Below are 24,059 nucleotides of genomic sequence, written 5' to 3' on the forward strand. Positions count from 1 at the left end.
TATCGTTGTGCGATTTCGTGAAATATGTATTTTCAAAAAAGATGCAAATATATTTGAGATTTCAATATCATCCTCTGCAATAATGTGACCAAATTTTAACGTTTTTTGGAAATCCATTATATCGGCGCTTATTGTTTATAAAACCGTAGAAGGATTTGGGATTTGAAAGCATTTCATTCTTCGTTTTATTTATATAATTATTATAAAGCTGCTTATTTAAGACCATATGACAGAATAGTTTTTAAACTCTAAATGTGAACCACTTCTCTTAAACTTTGCGTAGAGTTTACTCTTTTTTTTCTTCAATTTAGATAAAAGCGGTGTATTCCACGGAGGACCAACATTCTTAAAAGCTGCGGATTTTGGAACATTTTGTGATATATATAATTCTAAGGTATGATAAAACACGGTTAACATTTCATCTAAAGACCTAAGTGAAAACAACGTAGGTCAATGTAATGAACTCAAATGTAAATTTAGGCGTACATAATTCATCTTTGAGAAGCAATACGTGGATTTAGTTTGGTACGATTTCTTATGGTTTGTGGAAAGAGTGGATAATGGGATTTGGATGTTTAAAGTAGGGTGATGCTTGTCTTAAGGAAGGGTTATGCGATTGCAACTGGAGAGTAAAATATCTGAAGGATTATTGACAAATATAAGGTCAAGGGTTCTTCCAAATATGTTGCTAATTTTATTAATTTGTGAAAGACCACTACTAATTAATGGAGCAATAAATTGTTTTGTATTTTCATTCAATTCAGTTGGTAAATATACTTTATTCTCCTCACTTTCAATCCACTTTAAGTTAGGAAGATTGAAGTCTCCAAGAGTAATCAATGTATCTTCGGATTTTGCATGCTGAAAGGTATAAAGAATAAACGAAACATGCTTAATATATGTATCAATACTTGCGCATGGTGGGACATATAAACAAGTAATGTAGATTGTTAGATCATTAAGGCGAATCTTTACCGCAACTATTTCAATATCCAGCGGTGTAGAGAAGAAAATTTCAACAGCAGGTACTTGAGAAGAAACGGCGAAAAGAACTCCACCGCCTCTACTTTTTAAACTATCGGTACGATCACGTCTAAAAATCTGAGATATGGAACATAAATTTTCTGCGTCGTAGATATGACCTGATAATTCAGAATATAACTGTTTATAAATAAGGAAGATAGTTTAGCGTTTAAACCTCTACGAGATGACGTCAATGTAATGTTAACTATGACGGATTGCACCTAAAGCTTTTTGACACTATGATGCTTGTACGAATCACACAGCAAAACGAAGACCAGGAGAAAAAGAAAAATGGCTATTCCTTTTATTTGTTTTGCAAAAAACAATTCTTTGCGCCGAAAAACTGCCAATTTATGCACACAATTCGATAAGGAAACACTGGGAAAGCTTAGTAGTTCAGATTATTTAATTTATCAACGGCAATTAAGACAAGAAATTTATCGTTTTTTGAGAGCGAGTTATAAACACGTCCGAACATATATATCCATGACTTATTGGGGATTCTTTATCTTTTCTAATGAACAACAAAATTACCTTTCTGTAATTTGATGTGGCAGCAGAGGCCTGTGTGCTTTTTCTTTTGTTTCTTCTAGACAAGTGAACGCAGAGGTTCTGAGCGATCGCTGAGGATCCCATTTCTATTCACAATACCTATTCAAATACATACAAGTGAACTCAGAGATTCTATGTGATCACAGAGTTTCAACTACAACTACTTCCAATGAGAGCAAAACGGTAACAACCAAAGTCCAGCGGGGATCCGCTCACTCCGGTCTCCGGCAAGGGAGTTGTAGAGGAGATGCCAGTGTGCCAATCAGCATCTCTGATGGACGGGAATTGGGAAGTTGTGGTGGAACGTATCGAACTTATACATTCTGGCCCCTTGCTAGGACCACAAGTCTATCAATTAATATCGATTTATTATAAGTTAGAAAATTCAGATTCTTAAGTGAGCGATAGTGCGTTGCAGATTTTCAAATTATCGACATATTCGGTTTACTATTTCAGTGCTTAGTGCATGTAATATTTTAAAATTTTAAGCGATATACTTTTTTTAGAAATAGTCGACTTTAATTTTTAGCGCGAGATTGTGTTACATTCGCGGGAGGTACTGAACCGGTGATGATATATCCGAAAATAGAGTTTTGGGTCCGCAAAAAATCCAAAACAGTTTTTGGAGGTTCAGCTTTTGGACTAAAACTCTAGTTTCGACAACTCTAGACGAATTTCTCCGAGAAGACAACTGAAGAGAACAAACTTTTCTTGAAGCAGCAAGTTTAGATTTTTGAATGCCAATGAGAGTCGGAATTCCAAAGCATTTCTAAGCTTATTACTAATTATTGATGCTTTAGAACAAGGGTCTATTATAGCACGAGCAGTATAGCTTTTCCCATTATGAACAATATTGACTAGTGCAGTTCCCAAGAGCACATTTTCCTTCATGGTGTTTGGAGAATGACTGTTTGAATTATCTTTTAGCAGAGGATGGGTGTTTTAGAAGGCTTTTGACCTCGACTTTTGACCTTCGTAAAAGCCAGAGGTAACTTCTTGGGATTCAAAACGAAATTTTGGGCAGACTTGCAGGACAACGAAGATTTTCGACTTTTAAAATTGGTAGTGTAAATAACTTTACAATTTTGTGACCGGGTTTGTTTACAAGATCTGAAACTATATGTACTGTGACAGTTTTTAACTACATGGCCAAGTGAGAGACAATTGATACAACGTTTATTCTTTTCCACAATCAAGAATTTGCCCTCAAACGAAAGTTTTATAAACTGGGGGCTGATTAGGACAGATGGAGCACATAGTATTTGACAATGAATTTTTAGATTGAGTAGAAGACACAACCCTTGCGTGGGGATCCGTTTGCAATCTATAGGCGATGAGATGTGTAAATATGCCCAGATTTCAGCGAATTTGAAGATGCAACACTTTTTGGCAGCAAAGACTTTGCCATGGAGCTTGGAGAGGCAATATTTGGCGACAACTTTTTTGGGAAGAGCCATGTTCTGTGTGGGCGGATTTCTACGGGCATGGTGATTACATTGCAACGTTTGTATTCTTTCAGTGAGGAAAGCATCTAGGCCCGGCCAAGGGCTGCAAACAAATATACACAACAATTGGATCCCACTGATCCGTAGCGACCATTGCAGCAAGACAACTATTTATTCCATTTTGAATAATTTTCAAACCTTGAATAGTTTCTAACTTTAAGGAAGGAATATGAAACAAGTTTTTGATATTACTATTTACTTCGCTTATTGTCGAAAGCTTTCCATGAAAGCAACAACGGGTGGAGACAAACTGCACAGGAATCGAATAATTTTTTTGTTACATGAGACTGTCAATTCTCACAAAGGGTTTAGCATTTGAAACGAGAGTTAGAAACGAAATAATGTACGAAGCGGGAATAACAAAAAAACGTAATATATTTGTATGATCATACGCGACGACGGATGATCAGTACAAGAGAAGATAATTATTTTCACAACAAAACTACTAGGTGTAGGGGAATGCACTTGATTAACACAAAAAGTGTTGATATAAGTCTACTAAATAACTTGTTTCAAGCGAAATGCATATGTACGATCACCGTGACGTAGGATGATCTGTACGACGAATAATGTGTGGACTGTTTTTCTTTTTAGCAACTACACGCGCGTACTTCAATTGAGATTCGACAAAACCCAAACAAATTTAATATGCACTAAAAAGCGCGAGTAGCTTACTTCATATAGAAATCTTAATTTACGTACCTGTCTCTTAGTCAAATCTGTTGGTGATGATGATTTCTTCATTCGCGATAGCAAATGTTGGCTCGATTCCGGCTCGAAAGACCAAATGTTTAGCCCAGGGGAGTGGGCTTAGACAGCGGCAGCGACAACGACGATAACTCCCCAGAGTTATTAATATGAGATGTAGTGAGAGGTGAGGGTGATACGCAAAGAAAGAGAATTGGCAAGAAATAAAACACAGAAAAGAATTTGTATAGATTCAATATTTATCCATGGTTTATTGGTGATTCTTTCTCTTTTCTAATGAACAACAAAATTTCCTTTTTGTAATTTGAGGTGGCGGAAGAGCCCTGTGTGCTTTTTCTTTCGTTTCTACAAGACAAGTGAACGCAGAGGTTCTGAGTGATCGCTGAGGATTGCATATCTATCTACAATACATATACAAATACAAACAAGTAAACGCCGAGGTTCTATGTGATCGTAGAGTGGCAAACCGACAACAACCAATGTTGTTTATATACTGAAGCTAATTAAATATAATTTAGAAAAGCAAGCCTTTTTTATGTCACATTTGTTGTAATTTTGTCCAACAACTTATGTATACATTTATTGCAATTTGAACTGTTTTTTAACGTAGAAGGGTCTACAATTTGAATAAACACTCGATGACATCGTTTATCAAAGGCCCTTACGCGTTTTTTCTTACGTTAGCAACATTTTCTTTATTCAAACTAAAGATTTAATTTATTAACAAAATTCTTATATTGGTATTGGGGTTATACCACAAGATTGAATCTTAAATAGTAGGACAATACAGTTTTATCCCAATATTGTACAATGTGTTGCCAATTAACATCAAAAGTATACATTTATTTTGCAACCGAATTTGAAATATTTTCAAATTATTGTATTTTTTTATTCAAAACAATACATACACATACACAAAATGTTTATATGTTTTGAAATAATAAGGGTACCAAAAGAAAAAAATTGTATTTAGGGGGTAGCTTTGTTCTACCTTCTGTAATTGTGCCTAGTATAACTATCTCCACTACTTCTACTTCTATTACCACAACGTCCACAACATCATCTTAGCATGTATTTCCACCAACGACGACTTCATCGAATTCGAATGTTCCGCTGCCCTACCACATAATCATAGGAATATATAAATTTGCCAAAGTTTTGTGGGTCGCCTGAAGAGTGGCCAACGTTTGTTGAAACTTTAAACTGCACCACTGCGGAATTTGGTTATTCGGACTTGCATTACATGGAAAAGCGTTTGAAACGGTGGAATCATTATTATCAAACTCCAGAAACGTCTCAGCAATTATGAAAATCATCGCCGAAATATATGGAAGGCCTGATCAGTTAATTAAATCGCAGATTCGAAAGGTAAGGGCCCTTTCTGCTATTGTGGAATTAGATTTTGATGGGCTATTAAACTTCGCAATTAAAGTAATCAATTTGACTACATTCATACAATCGGCTGGAGGTGACTATCACTGAGCAAATCCATTGCTCTTGAGCGTGTTGGTTTTAAAACTGTCTGCATCATAAAGATGTGATGTGAAAAATGTTTTAATATGATAAATATTCCAAGCATAATAGATTTATCGAACTAGCTGCAAGATTTACGCAAAGTAATCAATATGGCATCTGATTCACTACCAATTACTGCTAATGTTGTTGAGAAGCAGTCCTAGGGATATACTTGTGTAAGTTCCATAGTGGAAAGAAAGTCCTGCAAACGCTGTGAATACAGTGTAAGAATCTGGTAGTTTGTGATAAATTCACAAAATTACCTCTGCGAAAAATGGGAAAAGGTTAAGGCGATGGGAATATGTTTCTCATGTCTAAAAGAAGGTCACCTAACTGTGAGATTTTCTATTAAAAAGAAATGTGACAGAAATTTCTTCATAGATTGTTGCATGCTGATTTTGAAAAAGATGAAAAGGTGGAGAAACCTGTTGAAGGAATTAATAAAACATATAAAGTGTCGGAATTGCAATCGAAAGCTGAACGAAATTGCTTAGTAGATGAAAATGCTGGAAACGGACCTGTTTTATTTCAAATTATTCCAGTTAAGCTGTATGGACCAAATGGATACAGGGAAATATATGCCATAATAAAAGGACAAGTTTATCCATGGTTGACAAAGACGTCGTAAAGAATTTGGGTATTACTGGAAAACCTGATGTCCTTGAACTACAGTGGATCAATAATCAGTTTTGGTCCATAGCAGTGCTGGACGGTTTAACCAAATTTTCAATGAAAAATGTGTATGAAAGGCAATCGCTTTGAATCTGGACTACTTTGGAGAAGTGATGACTTTATTCTCCCTGAATCATATGCTATGGTTTTTAAACGAATTTCGACAGTGGAAAGAAAGATGGAAAAAATGTAACCTTTGCAGAAGATTATTGCTCAAAAATTCAAGAATATGTCAATAAAGGTTAGGCAAGAATTATGTCGGAAGATGTGGCAAAATCTCATTCCAGTAGGACGTTTTATTTGCCTCGGCTACATTTTTCGACGCAACATGTTCTCCAACATGTGCACAATTTGTAAAAAATAAGAATGCAAAAGAATACGCAAATATCTACCCCAGAGCGGTGAAAGCAATTGTGGAAAGGCACTACGTCGACGATTACGTTGGTTATTTTGATTTAGAAAACTAAGCCATCGAAGTAGCTGAAGCAGTTCAGAAAATTCATAGATCCGGTGGATTCGAAATATATAACTTATTTACTAACTCTGATCGAGTAGCTGAGAGATTGGGCATACATATGGAGGAAGGTTTCGTAAATGTTGATAGAACAACAGAAAGAATGCTTAGAATGCATTGGGTACCCAAATCTGACGATTTTATTTTTCTTCTGAAATTTCATAAAGTTTCCAATAATGTTATAACAATGATGCGAGCTCCAACCAAATTATTAAGCATTTCAATGTCAGTTTTTGATCCGCATGGTATGGCTGCAAATTTTATGATTTGTTCTAAATTGTTAATGCAAGAGGTATTGAGATATTATTCACTGGAATTGTTTCAAATTTGGTATTTGAAATTCGTAATAAATACTACAGCCCATGGTACAATAAATTCAAGGTAGGGCAGAACTACCATATGATTTTAATTTTTTTATTTTTCTGGCTTAATATGTCAACTTCATTTGTTTATGTATGTGTATTCTTTTCAATAATAAAAAAAATTGTTCAGAAAATATTGAAATTCAGGTGTTTTCAAAATGCTTATTCCGACGTATGCATCGAAAAAATCTACAGTTTTTGTCGCGAAATAAACCATAAGAGATATATAGAACATGACTTTGAAAAGAAATTTTGACCTTTCATTCAGTTTTCGCGGTTTTAAATTATTTATTCAAAATCAATGCAACAAGTTGTTTGCTTTTTTATTGTTTTGATAGTAATTTTGACATTACAAGCCAAACAGGTAGACCTCTATACTTGCAATTTTTTCAAAGTTAGCCTACCTTGTATTCATTGTACCATGCTACAGCCTAAGACAATTGTTTCAAATTTGGTATTTGAGTTTCGTAATGGATACTACAGCATAAGACAGAAAATTGTCTGTGCATGTGCACGTCTTCTATAGCCCCCCATATAACGGTACCTCCCGATATTCGGTATTTTGATGATTTTAGCGACATTATTCACGGGAATTGTTTCAAATTTGGAATTTGAAATTCAAAATGGATACTACACCCTAAGACGGAAAATTGTCTGTGCATGTCCACTTCGTCGTATAGCCCACATATAACGGTACCTCACATATTCGGTATTTTGATAATTTTAGCGACATCATTCACCGGAATTGTTTCAAATTTGGTATTTGAAGTTCCAAATGGATACTACAGCATAAGACAGAAAATTGTCTGTGCAGGTGCACGTCTTCTATAGCCCCCATATAACGGTACCTTGCGATATTCGGTATTTTGATGATTTTAGCTACATTATTCACCGATGTTTTTAAGTTTCTCATTTAAATTTTTTAATGGCTTATGACAAAAGTTACCTATGCAGATCCATGTCTTCTTATAGACCCAAATATAACAGCTACATTCGGTGTTTTTAAGATTTTAACTTAATTTTTAACGGATTTTATTGTTTTTGAGTATTGCCAAATTCGTTCCAAATGGTGGAGGGTATTCAAAGTTCGGCCCGGCCGAAATTACAGCTTTTTTTTATCAGTTTTTTCTTATATTGTACATTTTATCGTCCGTTAACGTGGAAAATGTGATTTTCTGCCTTCTCTAAATTAAAAATAATTTCAGATTATTTTCATATTTATTCAAAACAATACACACATATACAAACTGTGTATATGTTTTGACGGAATAGGGGCACTAAAAGACAAAAGTTGGACTTAGGGGGTAGCTTTGTTCTACCTTCTGCAATTGTGCCATGGGTAAGGCGATATTATAAATGAAACACGCGAGACTAAAATCCCAAACGATTTCGTTATTGTACTTAATTTTTCAATGACTTTTTATTCTTTATGCAAAGGAATACTAAAAGTAGTCCGCCATACTTGGGGAAAATAACCAAATGTCAAAGAGTCATTTAATATAGTGGTTAGGGCTCTACTCACCCCCATACACATGACTATAAAATGTAAGCTGATACTCCATCAGGGCCAGGACAATTACAACTTTACAACAATAGTAGACCATTTAAGACATCCTCCTTAGTAAGAATAGTTTGGGGAAATACCAATAATTTAAGAGTAATCACCATAATAATTGAATAAAGGCTTAGGATACGTATTTTGAAAAAAATCTGCGAACAAATTGGTTATTTCTAGGTGGTCCCCTGTTTCCCTACAAACATGTTTCATGCTATTATGAAAATCACTAACTTCACGTTCTGATTTTAAAATTTTTTTAGGATTTTTCTAAAAGTTATTTTTTAATTTTTTTTAAATAATTTGAATAAGATTTCATAATTTCAATATTTTATTTATTTCGAGCTTTTGAATAATTAGTATCATTTAAAGTGGAATTACATTCTTTGAATTTTTAAAATAACGCACTTTTTACGTTACGCAATCGCAATGGGGTAAAGCAAACAGGGCCCGAGTCGGGATAGAACTTAAGTGTACTGTAATAACAAGAAATTTGCGAATCGATGTTATCTTCATGAGACCAACTCGAAATGGACAATGTAGAACGAAGGAGATCAATGTTAGTTTTAAAAAAATTAATTTCTGAAGTTTATTTTGTGTTTTTGCACAGTTTTTTTTTTTTGAATATTAAGTTCAGGGTTTATGACAAGCGGGTGGTATCTTTCTTTCAGTTCTACAAAAGGTGGACATTTATTTAAGGAGGTATTAACGGTCGAAAAAACTCTCAGTCTAATATTTTACCTTTAAAATTTTAAATATTATTTAGTTGATATAGACCTTGGTCAAAAATATTTTGCCTAGAATTGTCCATGTTATTAGACCATAATGTTGACGAAACAGGTAAATAATGTGCCGTATCATCATCTAGGATCCACGACGTATTTGGTAAGTTAAAATCGGCAAGGCAAATTAATTCAGAATTTGCATATATGAGACTTCTTTAATAAATTCAGAGTGTTTTAAATAAATGCTTGAACCTGAATTTGGAGGGATATACGAATATGTTATATAAATCAAAATGGAATTTTGAACTGTTATGAGCACTTCTCCACCAATTTTTTTACTCTATCATCTCTAAAAATTTGGCATTGATCAGATAAGATTTCAGTTTTACGGATATCCGGTTTAAGCCAAGTTTCTCTAAAAACGAGTGTTCCACGCGGGGGAGTGGGGAGTTTTATTTTTTTTGTTTATTATTTTTCTTAAAAATATGGTTTATGTGCAGTTTATCTAGAACAACATCTGACAATATCTTCCCATGAATAACCATTAATAAAAAAGTTACATTTAGCATAGTACGGTGGCTTTTCAATGTAGGTAGCTTTATAAGGATTAACCTATGTTCATAACTTGGCAATGTTTGTTGGGTCCAACTATGACCACGAATAAAATTTGCTGTGTTTGTTTTCTCTTTCGAGACGAGCTTAATGATCTGAAATTTGCAGTGAAAAGGAAAGCCAGATAGACACTATCACACACTCACCACTATGCGACGCGTTTCGCCGTTGGTTAAGCGGCTCATGAGGCATATTTGGTTTGGATGATGGCTTACAAGGGCCGTTCTCTGGAAAGTAGTATATATTTCGAACTTATTGCAAATTAGCATATGCGAATTATACACTAGAAACTCTCCAGGTTTGACTCAAGTTCTATTGGCAGATCTTTTTCACAGCAAAGTTTTTTTTTTTTTTTTGAACGGACTCCAATAAATTAGAATGAATGACATATCCTGGATCCCATATTAAAGACCCATACTCTAAGATGCAGCGCACAAAAGAAATGTAAAGTTGTTTACAAACTAATGGATCCAAGAATTCTTTACTCCATCTTTTTATAAAGCCCAAACTTTTGTATGCTTTATTAATATTCAAAGAAATATGCTCTCGGAAGTCAAGTCTATGATCCAAATAGATTCCAAGATCATTCATAAATGTTACAGAGTCGATTAGACAATTATTAAAATAGTAACTCGACGCGATTTTCTTAACTTTAAACAAGTTAAAAAGCAGTAAGTTCCGGGCCGGGCCGAACTTTTAATACCCTCCACCATTTGAAACGAATTTGGAAATTTTTAAAAATAAAATCCTTAAAAAATTCTGTTAAAATTTTAAAAATACCGAATATAGCCGTTATATTGGGGTCTATACGACGTGGACATGCATAGGCATTGTTTGTCATAAGCCATTACCATATTCAAATTCGAAACTTGAAATAAACGGTGAATAATGTAGCTAAAATCATCAAAATATCGTATATAAGGAGGTGCCGTTAAATTGGAGCTGTGCGAAGATAGACAATTTTCTGTCACAGGCTGTAGCATCCATTACGAACTTCAAATACCACATCTCAAACAATTTCGGTGGGTATTGTACCTAAAATCGTCAAAATACCGAATATAGGGAGGTACTGATATATGGGGCCTATACGAAGACCTGGACTCGCACAGACAATTTTCTGTCACAGACTGTAGTTCCCATAACGAACTTCAAATACCAATTTTGAAACAATTCCGGTGAATAATGTCGCTAAAATCATCAAAATACCGAAAATAGGGAGGTACCGTTATATGGGGGCTATATGAAGACGTGAACCTGCACAGACAATTTTCTGTCTTAGAGTGTAGTATCCATTATGAACTTCAAATACCAAATGTGAAACAATTCCCGTGAATAATGTCGCTAAAATCATCAAAATACCGAATATAGGGAGGTACCGTTATATGGGGGCTATACGAAGACGTGGACCTGCGCAGACAATTTTCCGTCTTAGGGTGTAGTATCCATTTTGAATTTCAAATACCAAATTTGAAACAATTCCCGTGTATAATGTCGCTAAAATCATCAAAATACCGAATATAGGGAGGTACCGTTATATGGGGGCTATATGAAAACGTGGACGTACATGGCCCATTTACAAACTTAACCTGCCTACTGGAAAAATAAACATGTGTGCAAAATTCTAGCCATCTATCTCAATTCATTCGAACTTACATTAATTTTATTCGAAATTATGTTGCCATATTTCACCCTTTGTGATCTTCCTGTTAAATAAAATTTTATCCAATCTAATAATGAGGCAATAAAACCCATGCTATCCAACCCATGCGAATGCCTTACTGAAATCAGTATAAACACAGTCTGTTTGGCATTCATTCTAAATCCTTCATTTACAACAGTAGTAAGTTCCAAAATGTTTGTAACAGTTGAGCGATGCTTTCTAAAACCATGCTGAAAATTTCATACAATAAACGATACTTCAAATGATATTATATCAGTAACTAACTTTTCAAATAGTTTTGGTATGGCATTAAGCTTTGCAATACCTCTGTAATTTGTGACATCAATTCTATTACCTGATTTAAACAAGGGCACAATATAGCATTCCTTCCACAACTCAGGAAAATAACTAGAACCTAACGATTTATTAAACAACATACAGAGAGGCAATGCTAAGTTTTCGGCACAATTTCTCATCAGGGCCGGGAACAGTCGTACTTTTGAGCCTCTTTAAGTTATTTAACACAGTCTGTACATTGAAACTGGGAACATGAATTGATAAAAATTCTGAAACTAAGTAAGGGTATAGGAAATTATCGTTGTGCGATTTCGTGAAATATGTATTTTCAAAAAAGATGCAAATATATTTGAGATTTCAATATCATCCTCTGCAATAATGTGACCAAATTTTAACGTTTTTTGGAAATCCATTATATCGGCGCTTATTGTTTATAAAACCGTAGAAGGATTTGGGATTTGAAAGCATTTCATTCTTCGTTTTATTTATATAATTATTATAAAGCTGCTTATTTAAGACCATATGACAGAATAGTTTTTAAACTCTAAATGTGAACCACTTCTCTTAAACTTTGCGTAGAGTTTATTCTTTTTTTCTTCAATTTAGATAAAAGCGGTGTATTCCACGGAGGACCAACATTCTTAAAAGCTGCGGATTTTGGAACATTTTGTGATATATATAATTCTAAGGTATGATAAAACACGGTTAACATTTCATCTAAAGACCTAAGTGAAAACAACGTAGGCCAATGTAATGAACTCAAATGTAAATTTAGGCGTACATAATTCATCTTTGAGAAGCAATACGTGGATTTAGTTTGGTACGATTTCTTATGGTTTGTGGAAAGAGTGGATAATGGGATTTGGATGTTTAAAGTAGGGTGATGCTTGTCTTAAGGAAGGGTTATGCGATTGCAACTGGAGAGTAAAATATCTGAAGGATTATTGACAAATATAAGGTCAAGGGTTCTTCCAAATATGTTGCTAATTTTATTAATTTGTGAAAGACCACTACTAATTAATGGAGCAATAAATTGTTTTGTATTTTCATTCAATTCAGTTGGTAAATATACTTTATTCTCCTCACTTTCAATCCACTTTAAGTTAGGAAGATTGAAGTCTCCAAGAGTAATCAATGTATCTTCGGATTTTGCATGCTGAAAGGTATAAAGAATAAACGAAACATGCTTAATATATGTATCAATACTTGCGCATGGTGGGACATATAAACAAGTAATGTAGATTGTTAGATCATTAAGGCGAATCTTTACCGCAACTATTTCAATATCCAGCGGTGTAGAGAAGAAAATTTCAACAGCAGGTACTTGAGAAGAAACGGCGAAAAGAACTCCACCGCCTCTACTTTTTAAACTATCGGTACGATCACGTCTAAAAATCTGAGATATGGAACATAAATTTTGTGCGTCGTAGATATGACCTGATAATTCAGAATATAACTGTTTATAAATAAGGAAGATAGTTTAGCGTTTAAACCTCTACGAGATGACGTCAATGTAATGTTAACTATGACGGATTGCACCTAAAGCTTTTTGACACTATGATGCTTGTACGAATCACACAGCAAAACGAAGACCAGGAGAAAAAGAAAAATGGCTATTCCTTTTATTTGTTTTGCAAAAAACAATTCTTGGCACCGAAAAACTGTCAATTTATGCACACAATTCGATAAGGAAACACTGGGAAAGCTTAGTAGTTCAGATTATTTAGTTTATCAACGGCAATTAAGACAAGAAATTTATCGTTTTTTGAGAGCGAGTTATAAACACGTCCGAACATATATATCCATGACTTATTGGGGATTCTTTATCTTTTCTAATGAACAACAAAATTACCTTTCTGTAATTTGATGTGGCAGCAGAGGCCTGTGTGCTTTTTCTTTTGTTTCTTCTAGACAAGTGAACGCAGAGGTTCTGAGCGATCGCTGAGGATCCCATTTCTATTTACAATACATATACAAATACATACAAGTGAACTCAGAGATTCTATGTGATCACAGAGTTTCAACTACAACTACTTCCAATGAGAGCAAAACGGTAACAACCAAAGTCCAGCGGGGATCCGCTCACTCCGGTCTCCGGCAAGGGAGTTGTAGAGGAGATTGGGAAGTTGTGGTGGAACGTATCGAACTTATACATTCCGGCCCCTTGCTAGGACCACAAGTCTATCAATTAATATCGATTTATTATAAGTTAGAAAATTCAGATTCTTAAGTGAGCGATAGTGCGTTGCAGATTTTCAAATTATCGACATATTCGGTTTACTATTTCAGTGCTTAGTGCATGTAATATTTTAAAATTTTAAGCGATATACTTTTTTTAGAAATAGTCGACTTTAATTTTTAGCGCGAGATTGTGTTACATTCGCGGGAGGTACTGAACCGGTGATGATATATCCGAAAATAGAGTTTTGGGTCCGCAAAAAATCCAAAACAGTTTTTGGAGGTTCAGCTTTTGGACTAAAACTCTAGTTTCGACAACTCTAGACGAATTTCTCCGAGAAGACAACTGAAGAGAACAAACTTTTCTTGAAGCAGCAAGTTTAGATTTTTGAATGCCAATGAGAGTCGGAATTCCAAAGCATTTCTAAGCTTATTACTAATTATTGATGCTTTAGAACAAGGGTCTATTATAGCACGAGCAGTATAGCTTTTCCCATTATGAACAATATTGACTAGTGCAGTTCCCAAGAGCACATTTTCCTTCATGGCACATTTTCCCAGATTTCAGCGAATTTGAAGATGCAACACTTTTTGGCAGCAAAGACTTTGCCATGGAGCTAGGAGAGGCAATATTTGGCGACAACTTTTTTGGGAAGAGCCATGTTCTGTGTGGGCGGATTTCTACGGGCATGGTGATTACATTGCAACGTTTGTATTCTTTCAGTGAGGAAAGCATCTAGGCCCGGCCAAGGGCTGCAAACAAATATACACAACAATTGGATCCCACTGATCCGTAGCGACCATTGCAGCAAGACAACTATTTATTCCATTTTGAATAATTTTCAAACCTTGACTAGTTTCTAACTTTAAGGAAGGAATATGAAACAAGTTTTTGATATTACTATTTACTTCGCTTATTGTCGAAAGCTTTCCATGAAAGCAACAACGGGTGGAGACAAACTGCACAGGAATCGAATAATTTTTTTGTTACATGAGACTGTCAATTCTCACAAAGGGTTTAGCATTTGAAACGAGAGTTAGAAACGAAATAATGTACGAAGCGGGAATAACAAAAAAACGTAATATATTTGTATGATCATACGCGACGACGGATGATCAGTACAAGAGAAGATAATTATTTTCACAACAAAACTACTAGGTGTAGGGGAATGCACTTGATTAACACAAAAAGTGTTGATATAAGTCTACTAAATAACTTGTTTCAAGCGAAATGCATATGTACGATCACCGTGACGTAGGATGATCTGTACGACGAATAATGTGTGGACTGTTTTTCTTTTTAGCAACTACACGCGCGTACTTCAATTGAGATTCGACAAAACCCAAACAAATTTAATATGCACTAAAAAGCGCGAGTAGCTTACTTCATATAGAAATCTTAATTTACGTACCTGTCTCTTAGTCAAATCTGTTGGTGATGATGATTTCTTCATTCGCGATAGCAAATGTTGGCTCGATTCCGGCTCGAAAGACCAAATGTTTAGCCCAGGGGAGTGGGCTTAGACAGCGGCAGCGACAACGACGATAACTCCACAGAGTTATTAATATGAGATGTAGTGAGAGGTGAGGGTGATACGCAAAGAAAGAGAATTGGCAAGAAATAAAACACAGAAAAGAATTTGTATAGATTCAATATTTATCCATGGTTTATTGGTGATTCTTTCTCTTTTCTAATGAACAACAAAATTTCCTTTTTGTAATTTGAGGTGGCGGAAGAGCCCTGTGTGCTTTTTCTTTCGTTTCTACAAGACAAGTGAACGCAGAGGTTCTGAGTGATCGCTGAGGATTGCATATCTATCTACAATACATATACAAATACAAACAAGTAAACGCCGAGGTTCTATGTGATCGTAGAGTGGCAAACCGACAACAACCAATGTTGTTTATATACTGAAGCTAATTAAATATAATTTAGAAAAGCAAGCCTTTTTTATGTCACATTTGTTGTAATTTTGTCCAACAACTTATGTATACATTTATTGCAATTTGAACTGTTTTTTAACGTAGAAGGGTCTACAATTTGAATAAACACTCGATGACATCGTTTATCAAAGGCCCTTACGCGTTTTTTCTTACGTTAGCAACATTTTCTTTATTCAAACTAAAGATTTAATTTTTTAACAAAATTCTTATATTGGTATTGGGGTTATACCACAAGATTGAATCTTAAATAGTAGGACAATACAGTTTTATCCCAATTAACATCAAAAGTATACATTTATTTTGCAACCGAATTTGAAATATTTTCAAATTATTGTATTTTTTTATTCAAAACAATACATACACATACACAAAATGTTTATATGTTTTGAAATAATAAGGGTACCAAAAGAAAAAAATTGTATTTAGGGGGTAGCTTTGTTCTACCTTCTGTAATTGTGCCTAGTATAACTATCTCCACTACTTCTACTTCTATTACCACAACGTCCACAACATCATCTTAGCATGTATTTCCACCAACGACGACTTCATCGAATTCGAATGTTCCGCTGCCCTACCACATAATCATAGGAATATATAAATTTGCCAAAGTTTTGTGGGTCGCCTGAAGAGTGGCCAACGTTTGTTGAAACTTTAAACTGCACCACTGCGGAATTTGGTTATTCGGACTTGCATTACATGGAAAAGCGTTTGAAACGGTGGAATCATTATTATCAAACTCCAGAAACGTCTCAGCAATTATGAAAATCATCGCCGAAATATATGGAAGGCCTGATCAGTTAATTAAATCGCAGATTCGAAAGGTAAGGGCCCTTTCTGCTATTGTGGAATTAGATTTTGATGGGCTATTAAACTTCGCAATTAAAGTAATCAATTTGACTACATTCATACAATCGGCTGGTGGTGACTATCACTGAGCAAATCCATTGCTCTTGAGCGTGTTGGTTTTAAAACTGTCTGCATCATAAAGATGTGATGTGAAAAATGTTTTAATATGATAAATATTCCAAGCATAGTAGATTTATCGAACTAGCTGCAAGATTTACGCAAAGTAATCAATATGGCATCTGATTCACTACCAATTACTGCTAATGTTGTTGAGAAGCAGTCCTAGGGATATACTTGTGTAAGTTCCATAGTGGAAAGAAAGTCCTGCAAACGTTGTGAATACAGTGTAAGAATCTGGTAGTTTGTGATAAATTCACAAAATTACCTCTGCGAAAAATGGGAAAAGGTTAAGGCGATGGGAATATGTTTCTCATGTCTAAAAGAAGGTCACCTAACTGTGAAATTTTCTATTAAAAAGAAATGTGACAGAAATTTCTTCATAGATTGTTGCATGCTGATTTTGAAAAAGATGAAAAGGTGGAGAAACCTGTTGAAGGAATTAATAAAACATATAAAGTGCCGGAATTGCAATCGAAAGTTGAACGAAATTGCTTAGTAGATGAAAATGCTGGAAACGGACCTGTTTTATTTCAAATTATTCCAGTTAAGCTATATGGACCAAATGGATACAGGGAAATATATGCCATAATAAAAGGACAAGTGTATCCATGGTTGACAAAGACGTCGTAAAGAATTTGGGTATTACTGGAAAACCTGATGTCCTTGAACTACAGTGGATCAATAGTCAGTTTTGGTCCATAGCAGTGCTGGACGGTTTAACCAAATTTTCAATGAAAAATGTGTATGAAAGGCAATCGCTTTGAATCTGGACTACTTTGGAGAAGTGATGACTTTATTCTCCCTGAATCATATGCTATGGTTTTTAAACGAATTTCGACAGTGGAAAGAAAGATGGAAAAAATGTAACCTTTGCAGAAGATTATTGCTCAAAAATTAAAGAATATGTCAATAAAGGTTAGGCAAGAATTATGTCGGAAGATGTGGCAAAATCTCATTCCAGTAGGACGTTTTATTTGCCTCGGCTACATTTTTCGACGCAACATGTTCTCCAACATTTGCACAATTTGTAAAAAATAAGAATGCAAAAGAATACGCAAATATCTACCCCAGAGCGGTGAAAGCAATTGTGGAAAGGCACTACGTCGACGATTACGTTGGTTATTTTGATTTAGAAAACTAAGCCATCGAAGTAGCTGAAGCAGTTCAGAAAATTCATAGATCCGGTGGATTCGAAATGTATAACTTATTTACTAACTCTGATCGAGTAGCTGAGAGATTGGGCATACATATGGAGGAAGGTTTCGTAAATGTTGATAGAACAACAGAAAGAATGCTTAGAATGCATTGGGTACCCAAATCTGACGATTTTATTTTTCTTCTGAAATTTCATAAAGTTTCCAATAAAGTTATAACAATGATGCGAGCTCCAACCAAATTATTAAGCATTTCAATGTCAGTTTTTGATCCGCATGGTATGGCTGCAAATTTTATGATTTGTTCTAAATTGTTAATGCAAGAGGTATTGAGACGCAAATTAGGATGGGACCAAAAACTTCCAGAAGATATTTACCAGAAATTCACGAATTGGTTGTAAGAGTTACAAAAGGTGGAAACTTTTAAAGTCTCACGATATTATTATAGCAATCAATGGAGAAATTACAGCTTCACATTTTCTGTGATGCCAGTGAACAGGCTTTGTCTGCCATGGCTTACAGGAGAACATAATGTGGATAAAATAACATTTAAATGGCCTTTGTTATAGGAAAAACTTCTTGTGCACCACTTCGTTTTCATTCTGTTCCAAGACTTGAACTACAAACAGCAGTGATGGCCGTTCGTTTGAAGGAAACTATTGCAAAGAATCACGAATTTGGAAAACTTCTGAGGTATTTTTAGAAAATGCAGAAGAAGAACAATGGCGATGGTGTGCAATATCCTGCCGATAAAAGTACGCGTTCAATGTTTCCGATACGTTACGAACCGGAAAGCGTATGGAAGAATGGTCCATCGTTTCTCTATCATGAAGAGTCTGAATGGCATACTCAGAGCGACCCGAAGAACAAGGTTGAAAGTCAAAGGAAGCGTTGAAATTGAAGTTTGTTGTGGGTACCGTTGTGGGTACGTTTGATACTATTGATAGAATGATAAGTCGGTCATTAAAATATTTGAAAATTCCACGAAATATATATACTTAAGAAGTATATCCAACATAAGCATTTAAAAATTTAAATCATAAGAGGAGAATTATATGTTGAAGAGAAAACGGACGATGAAACTACTATTTAGATCACAATGAAAATACAAAAAATCTTACCCCTCTTGGTATAAAATGGATTTTTTATACACCAGCTGATCCTACTTCAGGTGGATCCTGGGAAAGATTAAAACACAATCCGTTAAGAAAACTTTGCGAGAATTGCTAGGAAAAATTAATCCGAAACTTTAAGTGTTCATTTCATTGAAGCCACACGATCTTGAGCCCCTCAACCCAAATCATTTTTATTGGGAATGAGTAATTCTACTCAAGCTCCGGCTAAATTGGAGATAAAATTGATTAACTTAAATTTCAAAATTTAAAAAAACGGTTTTTGTTTACGATGTATATCGGAATATCTGCCAGAGTTAGCACGAAGAGTTAAATGATGTTTGCCGTCGAAATCATTAGAAGTGGGAGATGTTGCAATTATATGTGATGAAAACCTGCCTAGATCCAAATGGAGGCAATGTATTGAAAATGTATTATGGTACGGATAGAGTAGCTCGGTTAGCTGATGTTACAACGAATGACGATTGGGAAGACCAATTTCCAAGCTGGCGAAATTGGATTTCATAGAAAACTAGTGAATCTCCGTGGTCGATTCATTATGTCAAATTTGTTCTATTTGTTCAAATGGTTAACGTAGAAGGGTCCGCAATTTGAATAAACCCTCGCTGATATCGTTTATCAAAGGCCCTTACGTGATCTCCTGCGGTCTCCGCCAAGGGAGTTGTAGAGGAGATGCCAGTGTGCCAATCAGCATCCGTGATTGATGGGAATTGGGAAGTTGTGGTGGAACGTATTTTAAATCATATTCGAAAGTATTAAAGTTTTAAAATCAGTTTGGAAAGTCTATAGGAATACAGTTTTAGTTCTTATGCCTATCAATTTTTGGTAAAGCAAAGACATATATTTATTTAGTTTCTTGGTACAATTTTTGGTAAAGCAAAGACATATATTTATTTAGTTTCTTGGTACAATCGATTCAGAAGTTAACGTTATTGGTTTTACAAAATTAGGTCTTTGTCTTAAACTAATGTAAACTAGTATATCATCTGGCTAAAAAGAATTTTTTAAAATTAAATATACATACATATACAATTTCGAATGAACAGTTATTTTAAATGATGATATATCACGTGATGTGGATAAATTAAATTACAAGATATTATAATCCTTGTCGAGAAAATTTTGAATTTCGGACTTGATATAATTACTAATATTATCTAGTCTAGAAACAAATATACTCCATTTGGGAGCAACTACGATTAATTCGTTACTACTAGTAGAAGGAACATTTTCTGAAGCATATATGACTTTTGTAGGCGGAATCGGTGCATTAATTGGGGTAACTTCCGAAGATTGGACTTTAATCGGAGTATTTACAATAGGACTCGAAATTGTTACGGAATTAACATTAGAGCATGGAATAAGTACGGTGCCGAAGATTTTTATATTTCGGAGAACAATCTACATGCTCACTGTTCATAAAATCTTTTTAAAGTCCATCTTCATGGAAGTTATTTCAATTTTAGACTCCTTGAAAAGACGATAAAAGTCAACTTCTAGAGACCAACAATTGATGCATGCCCAACAAAGCCCATTTTTACGATCTGTTATCACATAGCCAGCAACAGCGAACGAAAATAAACTATTGGAAACGTTTGCAATCGTTTCATTCTGTATTTTTTTGAAGTACGAAACAAAACCAATATTAAGATAACGGGACTTGTTTATTATTTTGTACTGTCTGTGTAGATGAGTGGAGAAAAAAACAGAACTGAAATGTTCTCAGCTGAATGACTCAACATTGGAAACGAAACAGTACAATACTCATTGCAATCGTTTCACAGTATATTAACTCAATAAAAATAATGTACAAACTAATTAAAAGTTAAAATTATTCCTTTTTATTCATTTATTTGACCATCAGACAATGTAAAAAAGTGCAAAGAACAATATTAAGAATAACAACTCTTAATGTACCAGTCATCATTTCGCACAGCAAACGTTTCCCTGCGATTCATTCGCAAACGATAGGGCTCGGCAACTCACAGCCGAAGTATATTAAGGCAATCGTATTGTTTGTGTCTTCGTGAGAGGGGTACGTCAATCGGTTCGTTTGTGTTCGTTCACTGGCCAGCATGCCAATACTCTTTCATTTTGGTTTGTTATGTTAATTTTTAAACACACGTCATTTAAATATGCTTTTCCAGGAATAAAATTATTAAGAGATAATTATTAGAAATTTACTTAAGTACCGAAAAGTATGCTATTAATTTCAAGTATTACAATTGTAAATTGTAAGTGTTGTTATCAAACTGTATGAGGAGTATTAATAATAATGAATACAAAACTGTATAAGACGTAAGTCACGACAAAAGCAAAGCATGATGAAATAATAAACACACAAACTAACCTAAAAATTATTGGAAATAACTCTAGTTTAGTAAAAACTCTTCGATTTTTTCGAAAATTTTTCCAGAGTTAGGTATTTTTACCCTGATTCCGGGTTCCCGACCGAAAATCCGTGTTCAAGACCTGGCCTGGACCCGGATCCAATAACGCGATAGACAATATAGGTATCGTTGGAAAGCTTCTGAAAATACCTATCCAACAAGATATAGTCAAATTATCGATTTTCCAAAAGTTTTCTAAATTTGACACTTTTGGAAAATAGATGGCCTTCGGCCGAGGCTTGAGATTTTCTCCTCTGGGTATGTCCCACACCGGCTAACGCGAACAAAAGTTTTCTAAATTTGACACTTTTTGTAGATAGCCGGCCTTCGGCCGGGGCTTTAGATTTTTTCCTCCAAGCATGTCCTACACCGGCTAACGCGACCCACAGTTTTCTAAATTGAAATTGAGATTTGAGATTTTCTCCTCCACACCGGCTAACGCGAACCAAAATTTTTTAAATTTGACACCATTTGTAAGTAGACGGCCTTCGGCCGGGCCTTTAGGTTTTCTCCTCTAGGTATGTCCACGACAGGTAGCGCCTCAGACTCAGAGTCTGACAACAGCAGCAACAATACTACCGTTCTGCGAATCCCTAATGAGGAGGAGGCGCACGGAACGATAGAAGAAGTGAGCGACAGCCTAGCGAAAATCAAAACTAAGGCTAAAAGGCTGTCTGGGGCCCAGCGGCGAAAGCTCAAGAGGCAACGGAACTGCAAAAACGCAAAGTCGCAGGACGCTCCGAAGGGCACCAAAAATACTTCCCCACTCCGTTGGAAACAGGGAAGAGGATCAGGTCCCCTGAGGAACAGAATACTGCGAAGCCGGTGAAGAAGAAAAAGAGCTTCCCATCTACGGATGCGTCGGGTAAATCAAGGCAAGGAACCCACAAAGGAGACTGTAACAGGAATCCTTTGCCCGAGGGTGACAAGGCCAGCCCCAGCACTGTAAAGGTGAGCCCGACCGTGGAATCGGCTGCCAAACCTGGGGTTTCTGAAAAGAAATCCCTCGTTCATCAGAAGAAAAAACGGGCCGGGGAAACGGATACGAAGCCGCCATCGTATGCAAAAGTCGCCAGGAAACACAACAGGGACGAAATGCAATACCCATTAATCGACACCAACAAAGGTTCAGGCAACCTATCAAAAGACCATATAGAAGAGATAGAGGAAATGGTCAACAACAAAATCCTGGATCACATCTTGGAAGGTGGAGATCCAATCCCTATCATGAGCAGTGGGATTAAGAACAATAAAATGTTCTTTAATCTCGCTGCTCCTGCTAACATCGCCGCCTTAGAGGGGATTATCGAAAAGATAAAACCCCCTTGGGAAAATGGCAGCCTTAAGTTGGTGAGGTGGAGAGAGATCCCTCGCCTAACTAAAACGACGGTGTACGTCAGAGGATACGGCAGCAGACTCGGGACGGGACGCATGCTCGAGATCTTTGGTAACCAAAATAAGACTTTGGACGTGAAGAGATGGGAAGACTTTCACAGGGAGGAGAAGGAGGATGGCACTCTCCTTGTGATAGGGATTGACGATCTCTCCATGGCCAGTCTGACAAAGACCAAGGGCATAGCTTTCTTCATCTCGAACGCGGTCCGTTTCAAAAACAACAAGGTCAGCATCGGAGACGAAGGACCCAAGGGAGACAGCGAGGAGGAGAAAGAAAACCCCCCTAGCAACACAACACAGGGAGCCGGCGATAATATCACCGACTCTCAGGAAGCCCGCCTACTGGAGGACCAATGATTGAGGTCATCCAGATCAACCTTCATCGGAGCGAGACGGCAACAATAGCTCTGATGAGATTAATAAATACAAGTAAGATATATATTGGTTTAATCCAGGAACCCTGGACAGTTCAGAACAAGGTCTCTGGACTAAACCATATTAACTATCAACTGTTTTATGCTAACACAGGGTCTAGACCGAGAACTTGTATAATATGTCAAAAAAATTTATGCTTTCTTTTCTCCCCAGAGTTGTCATCATCGGACGCAACGGTACTGAGGCAGGGGAATGGCAACATATACCTGGCGTCGGTATACCTACCATTCGACGTGCCGACATTACCACCCACGTCGGAACTGCAGCGGCTGGTGAGCAAAACAAAACAAACAGGTAACGAAGTACTAGTAGGTAGCGATGCTAACTCACATCACATTGCGTGGGGTAGTACTAACACTAACAAAAGGGGCCAGTCCCTACTATGTTATCTAAATACTAATGACCTAACAATTCTTAACATTGGGAATAAAGCAACCTTTGCAAACAAAATTAGGAAGGAGGTTTTAGACATCACTTTTTGTTCAGAGAATCTTATAAACGAGATCCAGAATTGGAGAGTCTCGGAAGAGCACTCTTTCTCGGATCACAGGTATATAAGATTTGAACTAACACGGCCGCCGCCGAACCCAATACGTTTCCGGAACAAATCTAAGACTGATTGGATGAAGTATGGGAGACTAGTTAGACAAAGGCTAGGGCAGAGTAACAATGAATGCCTAAGCATATATGACATAGACAGAGATGTTAATAGCTTAACTGAGACCCTAGTAAAGTCTTTCGAAGAATGCTGTCCACTATGAAAA

This window comes from Musca domestica, unplaced genomic scaffold, assembly GCF_030504385.1.
Source record: "Musca domestica strain aabys unplaced genomic scaffold, Musca_domestica.polishedcontigs.V.1.1 5, whole genome shotgun sequence".
Lineage (NCBI taxonomy): Eukaryota > Metazoa > Arthropoda > Insecta > Diptera > Muscidae > Musca > Musca domestica.